This window comes from Staurois parvus, unplaced genomic scaffold (genome assembly GCF_062004578.1).
Source record: "Staurois parvus isolate SC_StPar_1 unplaced genomic scaffold, SC_StPar_1.0 ptg001054l, whole genome shotgun sequence".
In the NCBI taxonomy this organism is placed as follows: domain Eukaryota; kingdom Metazoa; phylum Chordata; class Amphibia; order Anura; family Ranidae; genus Staurois; species Staurois parvus.
Window position 1 is genome coordinate 521,293 of NW_028318850.1, and position 8,226 is coordinate 529,518.

Here is an 8,226-nt window from a genome sequence, read left to right on the forward strand (position 1 = left end):
AGTGTCCGGAATGGAAGGGGGGGAAAGTGTCCGGACTGGAAGGGGGGGAAAGTGTCCGGACTGGAAGGGGGTGAAAGTGTCCGGACTGGAAAGGGGGTGAAATTGTCCGGACTGGAAGGGGGTGAGAGTGTCCGGACTGGAAGAGGGTGAAAGTGTCCGGACTGGAAAGGGGGTGAAAGTGTCCGGACTGGAAAGGGGGTGAAAGTGTCCAGACTGGAAAGGGGGTGAAAGTGTCCAGAATGGAAGGGGGGGAAAGTGTCCAGACTAGAAGGGGGGGAAAGTGTCCAGACTGGAAGGGGGGTGAAAGTGTCCGGAATGGAAGGGGGTGAAAGTGTCCGGACTGGAAGGGGGTGAAAGTGTCCGGACTGGAAAGGGGGGGAAAGTGTTCAGACTGGAAGGGGGGAAAAGTGTCCGGACTGGAAGGGGGTGAAAGTGTCCGGACTGGAAAGGGGGTGAAAGTGTCCGGAATGGAAGGGGGGGAAAGTGTCCGGACTGGAAGGGGGGGAAAGTGTCCGGACTGGAAGGGGGTGAAAGTGTCCGGACTGGAAAGGGGGTGAAAGTGTCCGGAATGGAAGGGGGTGAAAGTGTCCGGACTGGAAGGGGGTGAAAGTGTCCGGACTGGAAAGGGGGTGAAAGTGTCCGGAATGGAAGGGGGTGAAAGTGTCCGGACAGGAAGGGGGGTGAAAGTGTCCGGACTGGAAAGGGGGTGAAAGTGTCCGGACTGGAAGGGGGGGAAAGTGTCTGGACTGGAAGGGGGGGAAAGTGTCTGGACTGGAAGGGGGTGAAAGTGTCCGGACTGGAAGGGGGTGAGAGTGTCCGGACTGGAAAAGGGGTGAAAGTGTCCGGACTGGAAAGGGGGTGAAAGTGTCCGGACTGGAAAGGGGGTGAAAGTGTCCGGAATGGAAGGGGGTGAAAGTGTCCGGACTGGAAAGGGGGTGAAAGTGTCCGGACTGGAAAGGGGGTGAAAGTGTCCAGACTGGAAGGGGGGAAAAGTGTCCGGACTGGAAGGGGGTGAAAGTGTCCGGACTGGAAAGGGGGTGAAAGTGTCCGGAATGGAAGGGGGGGAAAGTGTCCGGACTGGAAGGGGGGGAAAGTGTCCGGACTGGAAGGGGGTGAAAGTGTCCGGACTGGAAAGGGGGTGAAAGTGTCCGGAATGGAAGGGGGTGAAAGTGTCCGGACTGGAAGGGGGTGAAAGTGTCCGGACTGGAAAGGGGGTGAAAGTGTCCGGAATGGAAGGGGGTGAAAGTGTCCGGACAGGAAGGGGGGTGAAAGTGTCCGGACTGGAAAGGGGGTGAAAGTGTCCGGACTGGAAGGGGGGGGAAAGTGTCTGGACTGGAAGGGGGGGAAAGTGTCTGGACTGGAAGGGGGTGAAAGTGTCCGGACTGGAAGGGGGTGAGAGTGTCCGGACTGGAAAAGGGGTGAAAGTGTCCGGACTGGAAAGGGGGTGAAAGTGTCCGGACTGGAAAGGGGGTGAAAGTGTCCGGAATGGAAGGGGGGGAAAGTGTCCGGACTGGAAAGGGGGGAAAGTGTCCAGACTGGAAGCGGGGGAAAGTGTCCGGACTGGAAGGGGGTGAAAGTGTCCGGACTGGAAAGGGGGGGAAAGTGTCCGGACTGGAAGGGGGGGAAAGTGTCCGGACTGGAAGGGGGGGAAAGTGTCCGGACTGGAAAGGGGGTGAAAGTGTCCGGACTGGAAAGGGGGTGAAATTGTCCGGACTGGAAGGGGGTGAAAGTGTCCGGACTGGAAGGGGGTGAAAGTGTCCGGACTGGAAGGGGGGTGAAAGTGTCCGGACTGGAAGGGGGGGAAAGTGTCCGGACTGGAAAGGGGGTGAAAGTGTCCGCAATGGAAGAGGGTGAAAGTGTCCGGAATGGAAGGGGGTGAAAGTGTCCGGACTGGAAAGGGGGTGAAAGTGTCCGGACTGGAAAGGGGGTGAAAGTGTCCGGAATGGAAGGGGGTGAAAGTGTCCGGACTGGAAGGGGGTGAAAGTGTCCGGACTGGAAGTGGTTAAAGAGCAGTACCCTTCACCCAGCCCTTGTAAGTAGTAGAGGCAAGCTGGCCATACACTGTCAGGGAGGGGGGGAAGGGTGTTGCCAAACTTTCTAGAATTACAACATTACAAATATTCTCATTCCAAAAAAAAAAATCAGTTTTATAAGAATAACTCAAATTTAAATGAATCCGTAAGTTTAAGGGTCCATTCACACTGGTGCGACTTTACAGTGTGACTTGTTGTGACTTTTGGTGCCACTTTGGCTTTGACCAAGGAGGATTGTTTGCACTCTACAAAGTCCCATGTACATCAGTCAGATGCGACTTTCATGCAACTTTGGAGGGGTTTGCATTGAATTGTATACCCCTCAAGTCGCACGAAAGTGCTGCAGGAACTACTGTCAAGCCATCGTGACTTGAAGTCGCACAGATGTGAATGGTACTCATTGGGAAACATGGGGTGCCACTTGTCATGTGACTCTGGACCCAAAAGTTGCAAAAGTTGCACAAGTGTGAAAGGGCCCTTCCTTGGAGTTGTTTGCTTTGTTTATTTTTTGTAATCAGTGTGATATGATTTAGAACAACAGAGAAAAACTTTAGTGAACAAAGCAAAGAAATTCCTAGTAAACTTGAGCCCATCAGAGCCCCCTTATATCAGAGTGCCCATCAGTGTCCCAACTTACATCAGAGTCCCCATCAGTCCCCACCTTACATCAGAGTGCCCGTCATTGTCCTAACTTACATCAGAGTGCCCATCAGAGCCCCCTTATATCAGAGTGCCCATCGGTGTCCCACCTTACATCAGAGTCCCCATCAGTGTCCCAACTTACATCAGTGTCCCCATCAGTGTCCCACCTTACATCAGAGTCCCCATCAGTCCCCACCTTACATCAGAGTGCCCGTCAGTGTCCCAACTTACATCAGAGTGCCCATCAGTGTCCCACCTTACATCAGAGTCCCCATCAGTCCCCAACTTACATCAGTGTCCCCATTAGTGCCCCAACTTACATCAGAGTCCCCATCAGTCCCCACCTTACATCAGAGTGCCCGTCAGTGTCCCAACTTACATCAGAGTGCCCATCAGTGTCCCACCTTACATCAGAGTCTCCATCAGTGTCCCAACTTACATCAGAGTGCCCATCTGTGTCCCAACTTGCATCAGAGTCCTCATCAGCATCCAAACTTACATCAGAATCCCCATCAGTGTCCCAACTTACATCAGAGTCCTCATCAAAGCCCCCATCAGTATCCCACCTTATATCAGTCCCCCCCCCCCCCACATCAGAGTCCCCTTTACATCAGAGCCCTGCTTATATCAGGGTCCCCATAACAGTCCTCCCTTAGTCTCAGAGCCCCCATCAGTCCCCACCTTACATAAGAGTGCCCATCAGTGTCCCAACTTACATCAGAGTGCCCATCAGTGTCCCAACTTACATCAGAGTCCTCATCAGAATCCCAACTTACATCAGAATCCCCATCAGTGTCCCAACTTACATCAGAGTCCCCATGAAAGCCCCCATCAGTATCCCACCTTATATCAGTGCCCCCCCCAAATCAGAGTCCCCTTTACATCAGAGCCCTGCTTATATCAGGGTCCCCATAAGAGTCCCCCCTTAGTCTCAGAGCCCCTATCAGTATCCCACCTTACATCAGAGTCCCCTTTACATTAGAGTCATCCTTATATCAGAGTTCCCACTGACATCAGAGTCCCCCTGTGAATGGTAAGTATAAGCATTTTTTAGTAGTTAGTATAAGATTTAGAAGGGTGGGGAGGAGGGGTTGGAGCAGGTTTAAGCATACCTAGCATAGCATGGAAATTAGTGACTGGCCCGTTGTAGCTTTACTGCTACAGGGCAGCCGCTTTGCGCAGAGTCACGTACTGTATACATACATGATACTACATTTCCCAGGAGGGGCGCACGTGTCCGCCTGCCCGGCTGTGCTGTGAATTGTCCCAGCACATACCGATCACCAGGTACCGGCTATTGATTGACTGCCGACACACGACGATCGGATCTGAGATTCACAGAACACGGTTCTGTCAGTGTAAACAGCACAGAGCTCTGATCAGTGACAAGTGATCTAGTTGATTTTTCATTCCCTGCTAGGCAGTAAATGAAACCAACTAGGTCCCCATATCACACACATAAACACATAGTTAGGCACATATTTAACCCCTTGATCGCTGTAGATGTTAACCCCTTCCCAGCCAGTGTCATTAGTACAGTAACAGTGCATATTATGGGCAGCGCAGCGGCATAATGGTTAGCCCTTCCGCCTGGCAGTACTCAGGTCATCAGTTCGAATCCCAACCATGGAACCTCCTGCCTGGAATTTGCATGTTCTCCCTGTGCCTGTGTGGGTTTCCTCCGGGTACTCCGGTTTCCTCCCACACTCCAAAGACGTGCTGGGAGATTAATTGGATCCTGTCTAAATTGGCCCTAGTATGTGTATGTATGAATGTGACTTAGGGACCTTAGATTGTACGCCCCTTGAGGGTTAGGGACTGATGTGAATGTACAATATATATGTAAAGTGCTGTGTAAATCGACGGCGCTATATAAGTACCTGAAATAAATATTATTAGCAATGATCACTGTAATAATGGCACTGGTGATGTCAGTGGCAGTTAGTTCCCCCCAGTATCAGTTAAGCTGGTCATACACGGTCGAAATAATTTTTTTTTAAAAATCTTTTATAAGAATTTTTCGTCCAGAGGCGGACTGACAACTCATGGGGCCCCTGTGTCCTCGCCCACACTAAACCACACCCAAAAAAGCCTATAAGAAGGTACCAGGGGCATCTCAAGGGGCCCCCTACTGACCCCAGGCCCTCAGGCGGTGCCCGAGTTCCCAAATGGTCAGTCCGCCCCTGGTTCGCACCATTAGTGGGTCACAGAAATGCCCAATTTTCAAGCGAACATCGAATTTGAGTGATTGGGCACGTTGGAGATTTTTTGAAAAATCAACAAATTTGTAATCAATGATGGGAGAATTGGGCAAAAAATGTAATTGAAAAAGAAATGAGCCTGAGCTGTGACCTGGAACAAAAAGAAAATTCTTGGCCACGAAAATGCTTTCCTGTAGCAACACAAGGTGAAATTAAAGGCTTGGTTGGTCAAACTTCGAAATCAATGGTGACGCCATCGAATTACAAAACGCACAAAATTTCCGATTTTCGAAAGAAAATTTGTTTGGAATTCGACCCATGTATTGTGGCAGGCGCAGCACCCTTTGGTGCCTTGTGCGCTGTGGCATTAGAAAAATTATGCAATTGCTGTTTCTTTGTTTGATTAGACTGACTTTACTCTGTAATTCCTCCAATGCCGCTCTATGGATGCAGTAGGTTTAAAGAGCACACCGAATACTTTAGTTAACTTCTTTAATAACTTCAATCTTCTTCATATAACACTGCTTACAATGGCTTATTTCTTTCATATTACAATGGTTTAATTCGTATTACATTGGGTTGATTCGATAGCTTGATAAATTCGTTAGATGCGGTAAATTCGTACGATTATGATTACTCTACAGTGACTTGATTCGTAAGTTCCTAAGTTCGGTGGAACTACAAGTAAACACATACAACAGTTTTTAGACACAGATCTACCTGCATTACTAAACAATAGAGGAACACACAAGTGCATTAAATACCTATTTGGCCTTCTCTGCTTCCATAAAGCTTTTCTGATTGGAACTTTGTCTGTTTCCTCTTCTGTCTGGTGAGCATGTGTCTCTAAAATATTCTATCAGGGAGTTTTACACAGGCACAAATGTGAAACTGGCTGGGATTGGTTAAGGCTCTGTACAGTGTGAGGCTGTCTGTGATTGGCTCACCTTTAACTAACTCTTAAAGGCATATTTTCCTTTTCTGCTTCTGCTAACACAATGAATATAGAAATGTCATATAACAATCAAAGACATAAATCACAGCAATGATTCTGCTTTTGGCTTTAACATATGCACATATACACTGTACTGAGGTTATTGGCAGGTTTGGTATACACATATATGTGAACCATATTAACAACCTAGGACTGGTCTTAGCTGGCCAGCTACACTCCCACCAAAATTACCTATAATTCTATGTTCTCAGTAATAGGATTCCAACATGAATTTGAGGAATTTTCCATCAGTTTCTCAACTCTCAAGTGTCTTTGTTACTCTCAAGCAGAACAACTAACTTTTGTATTGGGCGTTCCAACTTGAGTGGAGTTGTGAGACGTTTTCCCTTTTGTCCAGTTTTGAGTCTCCCATTTGTAACAATACTCTTCATACTAGTCCTTCTTCATCCTTTCGAGCTTCTAGGACTTTGGCCAATTTCCATTGACTTCTAGGTAAGTCGTCTTCCTTTACTAACACTATGTCATCAACATGAACATTTCTTCTAGGCGTTTGCCATTTACTTCTTAGTATGAGATGAGCTACGTACTCCTTGCTCCATCTATTCCAAAACTGCTCTGATAGATATTGAACTCTTCGCCATCTTTTCCTTGCGTATAAATCCTCTTTGGTGAAGTTGCCAGGTGGTGGCTGTATGTAATCAGCTTTAAGGTGAAGTAGATGGTTGGGAGTTAGAGGTTCCAAACTTGTTGGGTCGTTGATGTTGACTGTAAGTGGACGACTGTTAACAATAGACATTACTTCATAGAATAGTGTCCTAAGTGAAGCATCATCTAATCTTCCGGCGTTCTTTTTCAACACTGAACTTAGTACGTTTCTTACAGTTCTGATTTGCCTCTCCCAGACTCCGCCTGTATGGCTTGCATGTGGAGCATTCATGTGAAAATCACACTGTTTCTCTAACAAGTACTCAGTTACTTTCTCTTTATCAATCTCTTTTAAAGCCTTGTTCAATTCGTTCTTTGCTCCAACAAAATTAGATCCTTGGTCAGATCTAAGTTCTCTGACAGTACCTCTAATGGCTATGAAACATCTTAAGGCGTTGATAAAGGCGTCGGTGACATATCTTCCAACATTTCCAGGTGAATTGCTCTGGAGCTTAGACACGTAAATATCAGTCCATATCTCTTGTACTCCTTGCGGTTTTGTTTGGTGATAAATGGGCCGAAGCAATCCATTCCGCTATAAAGAAATGGTGGTGATGGGTTTACACGATCAGCTGGTAGATCAGCCATTCTTTGTTCTTCTGTAGGTCTACGTGTCTTTCTACATATTACACATTTACTTATGTACTTCGCTATAACTTTGCTTCCTTTCACTATCCAGTAACCACCTTCTCTCAAACAGCTTTGAGTAAAGCTTCTTCCTTGATGCAAGGATTTGTTGTGGTAGTGATTCATAATCAATCTTGTGAAGGTAGAATTTTTGGGTAGAATTGCTGGATGCTTAACTCTGTTAGGTAGCGATGCATTTTCCAGCCTCCCTCCCACCTTCAGTATACCATCCTCCAGAATAAGATTAAGCTTGTACAATGGGTGGTTGTTTGGAAGTCTCTTAGGTTCTTGACTAAGTCTCTTCAATTCTTCACTGTAGAATCTTTGATGAATGAGTCTTATAACCGTTTCTTCAGCTTTCACTCTTTCCTCTACATTCAACGATTCTTTCTTTCTGATTCCTTTTGCTAAGCGTTGAATTTGAGCTACAATGTTTATGACTGTATTCCACTTTGAACATCTGGCTAGTCGTTCAAGTATGTCATCTTGACACTTGGCGACAGTGCTCAATGTTTGAACTACCTTTACTTCTAGATCACCCATAGACAGTTCTGTATAACCTTCACTGGGTACGATTTCCCTTTCCCAAAGGAACTCTGGACCGGTGAACCAGTTTGAATTCTTCAATTCTGTTACATTTAGGCCTCTTGACGCATGATCTGCCGGGTTTTGCTTTGTGTCAACATAGTGCCAATGTTCTGGATTCGTTGTTTTCCAAATTTTTTTAACTCTGTTAGCGACAAAAGTGTGAAATCTTCGAGCTTCATTGTTTATGTAACCTAGGACAACTTGTGAGTCTGTCCAAAAATGCTCTTCATCTATTTTCAATTCCAATTCTTCTTTCAAATTTTGCAAGTCTCTTATCCAACTCTCCCACCTTGGCCTCAAGCCTGCAGGTATGGGTTCGTCCCATCCCAACTTCTGTCTGCATAATTCTTGCAGTATTTCTTTTGCTGTGAGGATTACTGGTGCCAAGAATCCCAACGGATCATATATTAAGGCTACTGTGGAAAGAATGATACGTCTAGTTGGAACTTTCTCTTCCATGGATACTTTAAAGAAA